Consider the following 6,000-nt stretch of genomic DNA (forward strand, 5'->3'; position numbering starts at 1 on the left):
GGATATCTGAATTAGAAACATGAGTTTTCCATCCACAGGTGAACACTGGCTACTTACAAGAAACTTCCTGCAAGCATTATGTTCACTTAATATATAAGTTGTTTTTAATAATTTAAGCAGAGCACATGCTCTCTTGCCTACAAACCAGTTATAACATACCTTAAACCAGCGCTAATGTTCAATTATCCATCTACTTAAAAAAAACAGACACACAATCCTAGATGGCACACAAGGAAAACGTACATAAGCATCCCAGTTCACAGACAACATTTATTATTGTCACAGAGTTTGAATGACCTGTATGCCACCAACATTTCTCAATGTACCATTCATGACAAAATTCTGGTGGGGAGCCGAACTACAGCTCCTTTTTGTGCTTCTTTGCCACATACCTAACCATGTGCAACATTTCAACTGCCCAATATAACTAACCACAGAATTCAAAAACATACTGTTAACTCTTTTGCCTGTTTATCTGTAGGTCAGTCCCTGTCTTATTCTGACACACAACCAACCATAAACCATGCTACCAGCATTAGGTTTTCTAATATGCATTTGAAAACTTAATATACAAGATTGCACAAATTTATATATTTAGTTGTCTTACAACTGAGACTAACCTCTAACATTACAAGATTCACTAGCTTAGTTTAAATAAATGACAAGTCTATAGTAGATTTTAATACAAGGGAGTGCTTGTCATTACAACAACGTACTAGCAAGTAACTTTTGGCTGTGGTTGTGGCTCGCTTGCGCTCTCTCTCTCTACACACACGCATACCACATACACTCTGATTTTTACTGGTAGGCCATAAATCTGTGATATTTAAAGTTTGATTACATTTTAGACAGTTTTTCGATATCCACATTTTCCATAAGCTGTTTAGACCCATTCAAACTTATTCTTGTAATTAATGTAAAAGATGAAATTGCTGACAAAATACTAGTAAGGTATAACCTATAGCCTACATAATTAGAACATACTCAATAATTAAATATTGTGTGTGTGTGTGTATATATATATATATATATATATATATATATATATATATATATATATATATATATATATATATATACACACACACACAATATTTAATTATTGAGTATATATATATATATATATATATATATATATATATATATATATATATATATTAGTGGTGGGCCGTTAACGGCGTTCGTTAATTTGATACTCTTATCGGGCGATATAAAATTTATCGCCGTTAATCTATTCTTAAAGTTGGGTTGGGAACTGGGTCAAAATGGGTAAGCAAACTATGATGACTTTCAACTTGACAGTTTAGCTCGGCTGTATTCCTAACCAAATTGCACAGTAGGGGCGAGAACGAGTTTTCAAACCTGTGAATTACAAATCGTTCGTGTGTTTACATGGATGCATCCAAGAAGTCACCCGGTTTGCTTCATGGAAAATTCATTTTTAGGAACGTAAAGTGTTACCGGAGCGGACGTTTTCTGCATGGTCCTAGCGCTAGATTCGTTGCTATTTAAATATTTCTTTTTAACCGTTAAAACTGCAGAGGACCAAAACCGGCTTTTGAAAAAGTCCCCCCCCAAATTACGTCCGTGAGGTTAAACTAAATGCTGGCTTACATTTCAAATATCATGTTTAGCTGAATAAACATGTTATCAACCCCTTTTAATGTACAGTATGTAGGCTTACAAATTCATGTTTAACTGAATAAACCGTTGAACACGAGTAGCCTACATTTTATTGAGCATGTTTTTTTTCTTCAAGTATCAAAGTAGAACAGCTTCCTCAAGCAGTCATTGATGCATTTTGGAAACAAGAGATGAGCCCCTGGTCTAATGCACCCCCTGTATTAAGAAACCCTATCTCAAAAACTGACTTTTAGTCATTACTTGGGTAGCACGCATATGAGCCATTTTAATATAGATTAATCTAGATTAATCTAGATTAATTTCAAGATTTCAGTGAGATTAATCTAGATTAAAAAAATTAATCTATGCCCACCCCTAATATATATATATATATATATATATATGGTGACTATTAAAATTACAAATTGAGAATGTTGAGAAACCACTTTTATATTTTAAATATTGTCAGTTTATTATTTTTGCCTAATATGTAATTCAAATGTGAATAGAAAATTTTACTCATTGGTGACAATATTTTTAATAACTAGCCACAAGTCATAAGTAACTTCACAATAAATCATGAATAATTATGTTCATTGTATTAATCCCTACAGTACTGCACATAAATAATCCCCAGTACATAATAAGTTTCATAATTTTGTCGAGGTATCCTTAAACGGAACAAATCTAAAATACTAGTATGTGCGTCAGTATTGGTGGATACCTTGAAACATTGTGTGTAGTTATTTGCGCAGGTGCTGAATTCAACACCCCCGCCGTGAGATGCCTCCCCTTCTCAGGAACGCATGCTGTACGGCTTTCTGGATGGAGTTATGTTCCACACATACCGTGTTGTACGTGAATGCTCTCCCTGTTTCAGTCTGTTAGAAAACCCATGTAATGACGAGTCCTAACAGCAGTGCATCATGTTATGTTTAATACGCAGTATTATAATTCAGTATTTTCTAACTGACATGCATATACATTATATATTTAATTTTATGGTGTTGCATCTGTAAAACTGGCTATTTGTATATATATGGCTAAAATGATTTTGAAGTACAATCAACAAAATTTAAATTTAAGTTGCACGGAGATGCTTTTTTTGGCAGACCACCTGCCGAGAAATGTTCCCCTCTTAATTCTGGCTACACTGGTGTTACATTCATGAAACTCACGGAGTTAACATGAATTGGTCGCAACTATATACCTCTAAAGTGATTGAGCTAGGATGAACAGAGAGTGAGATCCCGAGAAGGGGAACGGAGGGGTGCTGAATTTGTCACAACACCCCGGCCCACGGGTTTCTGCAATGCATCTAACCCTGGACATAAGGGTTAACTGAAGAATGTAGCATATATAGCTAGCTACCTGTATATGGCAATATAATGTGCTAATGAACTGATACAGCAATATACTGTAAGACAGTGGAATGCAGTTATATAAGCATTTGATTTAGGGAAGGTTTAGAACAAGAGATTAACTTCTGGTAAGATTTAACCTAGCTAACATTAGCCAGCACAATGCTTGTAGGAACTAGCAACTTTGCTAGCTAGGTCATTAAGCGAGAAAAGAGTAGCTAGAAAAGCTAATCCAAGATATCTAACGTTAACCAGGATAGCTAGCAAACCCAAGTGTTCAACTAAAATTCGCTTCCTTTTCGGTGAATTGGTGACAAATATAACAGTTGTTGATAGTACACTTCTTTTACAAGTTTTCCATCAAGCCTTGACAGGTATCAATACAAAAACCCTGGCGAATAATCTAACAGCTAGCCGGTTACTTACCACTCACCCCGCATTCTGCCTCAAAGAGCCCTTACCTCAACTAACGTATATCTAGTCTTGATTATCAAGCCATCACACACGCTCAAAATCACATTACATTGAGAGGAACCTTCATGACTTTCTATCTGCTGTATGTTACAGAGTTCTGCTAAAAGGCGCCGTGAGTGTCCTGCAGCTCTAATAACACCACTGCAGTCGGAGCTATTAGCCAGCTAGCACAGCAAGCTAGATACATGATGAAGTAACGCAACGGTATTAATCCAAAGACCTTAAATAAAGCCAATCGCATTAGAATACGTGTTTCGGTTTGGAAAATGTGTTTCCTCTACGTCTTGTTGATTAACTCACCTTACTTTAAATTCACGGTCGTGGATCCTAGGGCATTCAACTAGGCCTCTTCCACCCAGAACAACTAGCTAGCTACTCAACATGAGCACAAACAGGAAATGACGTTTGATCAATGCCTGTAAAATAAACAATAAAATACACAATATTAAAGGCTTTTAATCTATTTTAACACGTTGCGTAATATAATTAGGTTCACCACTAATGTTTACCATTGAGAATGATTGTTCCTATTCCACTTACACCTAGCATACAGTTACGCCTGTGGCTTAAGGCTAAAATTATTTTAAAAACCCTTTACAATCCAAGGAAACGCCACTGACTTTAACAGGCATTCACATTAGGTGCGTAGCTTAGTCTAGAGGTCGTTTCACGTATGTTGAAACCAACCCTTTAAACCTTTCAAAACACACATTAAAAGCATATGCAGAGAGGAGCACGGCGAGGTCTCATTGAACGCTGTGTGCGTCTCCACGGACGTTATAGTTACATTAAAAAAATTATGTGCTGTTAAATAGTTTTTTAAATAGTTAAATGCGGTTTTGAGTATGATTCAGTGTCGTTCTTTCCTTTGTAAGTTAAGTTAACTATAGACTTTCCAAAATGTCCTGTCCCTGTTTTCAATCTGTAAATAAATGTTCTCATTTATTGAATACGCAAATTGTGGGTGTCTTTTATTTTGATATGCTGGGAGTGAGAGAGAAAATAAAAAGGGAGCATAACTTCCGTTATGTTTTAGTCTAGTTTCGGTCAAAGAAAGCTAATGGTGGTTGTGTGTTTCTTTTCCTCCGTACTTATGTGGAACCTAATCAAATCACCATCGATTTTCTACCGCAGAATGGCTGCGCAAGCAACAGTCCGTGACACTTTTTAAAATGTAGCCTATTACCGTAGCAATAAAACAATTTGTTTCGTTTGGGTAGTGTTTCATCTACACGTTGTCTACTTCATCTTTGTAATTAGAATAATTATTTGATATGCTTGTTTTAGACAATAAAATATATTTCTAATAAAGTCATAAAACGTTTGTTCTTATATTTTGTCACACCATGTCGAATTTACAAACTCAACACAACTGACATTTTGTAAAACTAAAATAATTCTTTATCAAAATCAGAAAATAAATGTAGTATAAATATATTTTAGACCATGCTGATGCTCTTCTTCAACATCTCAGTGTTAGCAGATACAGCCCTGTCTTTCATGAACCTCCTGGACTTTCTTTTCTTGGAACTCGCATGCCTGAGAGAACTTGATTTCTCCTTTGAAATAACATGATGGTTACAAAATAATTATATGCCTTTTCTCTTTTTTCCCCTTACACACCCAAAAGGACCACCCAACAGCTCACTGTTATCGTTCTACATACAGACCCAGTACCATGCCCTGACTATCCCAAGAACCCACTCTTGACCCCTGAGAACTTGATGTCTCAAAGGGATTGTGAATTCGAAGGGCAGCACCTGGACCACATTCTTATCCTCATCACTTTTCAAAGCAACGTTACACCTATGTAATTAATATTTAGATATGTTTACTGGCTGTGCATCTTGTTAACCTTCCCATTTGTCTCTGTTTTTTTGAGCTGTTAAATTATATAGGATTTTTTATTATGGAAAAATTGTCATTTCCTGGTCCTTCGTCACTGCTAGTGCTACACTGTTGTCAGACGTGAGATGCTTCTTTATTGTTATAGCAACATCTTCATTGCCACAGAGAATAAATGTATATGGACCAAACAGCGATGTTTCACCAATGTGGGTCCATCCCCACAATTTCCATCAGCTAATGAAGAGGCTCCATAACAGAAAATGAGAGAGACAATTCAGTATGCTGTTAAGCAGCCCCTGAGCACCACTGGTGATCCTTGCATAGTTTTTCTACAACAGCTGGGGCTTCTAAATGTACCATCAGTGGCTCAGTGCTGTTACAAAGCCCAACTCGTACATGCTGTGCCATTTCCAAACTTTTCGTTCTGGCATTTCCTCTGTACTGCATAGTCACTATACCTCACTGATAGAACTCATGCAGTTCAAAGATACCATGAGACAGGTTGTGAGGTGCATAAGGACCACTTCACCATGCGACACCATGCTTCATGGTAACACAGAGGCCTTGAATTGCTGCCCATTTGCCACCTAAGAATGCACATTTTGAGGACAGAGGGGGGATTAAAACAGAAATGGGTGTATATGATTCTATTCAGGCATTTCACACAGGCTGGGACAGCCTCAAGATGCTTGAT

At 36.6% G+C, this 6,000-nt stretch overlaps 1 protein-coding gene across 2 annotated transcripts in view; it reads right to left on the reverse strand.

Moving 5' to 3' along the window:
- The window catches only part of akt2 (v-akt murine thymoma viral oncogene homolog 2), a 42,580-nt gene extending 38,372 nt beyond the window's left edge, over positions 1–4,208 (reverse strand). The window contains exons 1-2 of one of the 2 annotated variants that reach the window (XM_076988767.1): positions 3,968–4,208; positions 3,759–3,874 (exon numbers count right to left, since the gene is read on the reverse strand). The gene's annotated coding sequence lies outside the window, so the exon portion shown is untranslated. Of the gene's footprint in view, positions 1–3,410; positions 3,553–3,758; positions 3,875–3,967 lie in introns of those variants that run through there. The other variant, XM_076988768.1, reaches the window with a different exon arrangement.
- Positions 4,209–6,000: the final 1,792 nt, after the last annotated feature.

The sequence above is a fragment of the Brachyhypopomus gauderio genome, chromosome 2, assembly GCF_052324685.1.
Source record: "Brachyhypopomus gauderio isolate BG-103 chromosome 2, BGAUD_0.2, whole genome shotgun sequence".
Lineage (NCBI taxonomy): Eukaryota > Metazoa > Chordata > Actinopteri > Gymnotiformes > Hypopomidae > Brachyhypopomus > Brachyhypopomus gauderio.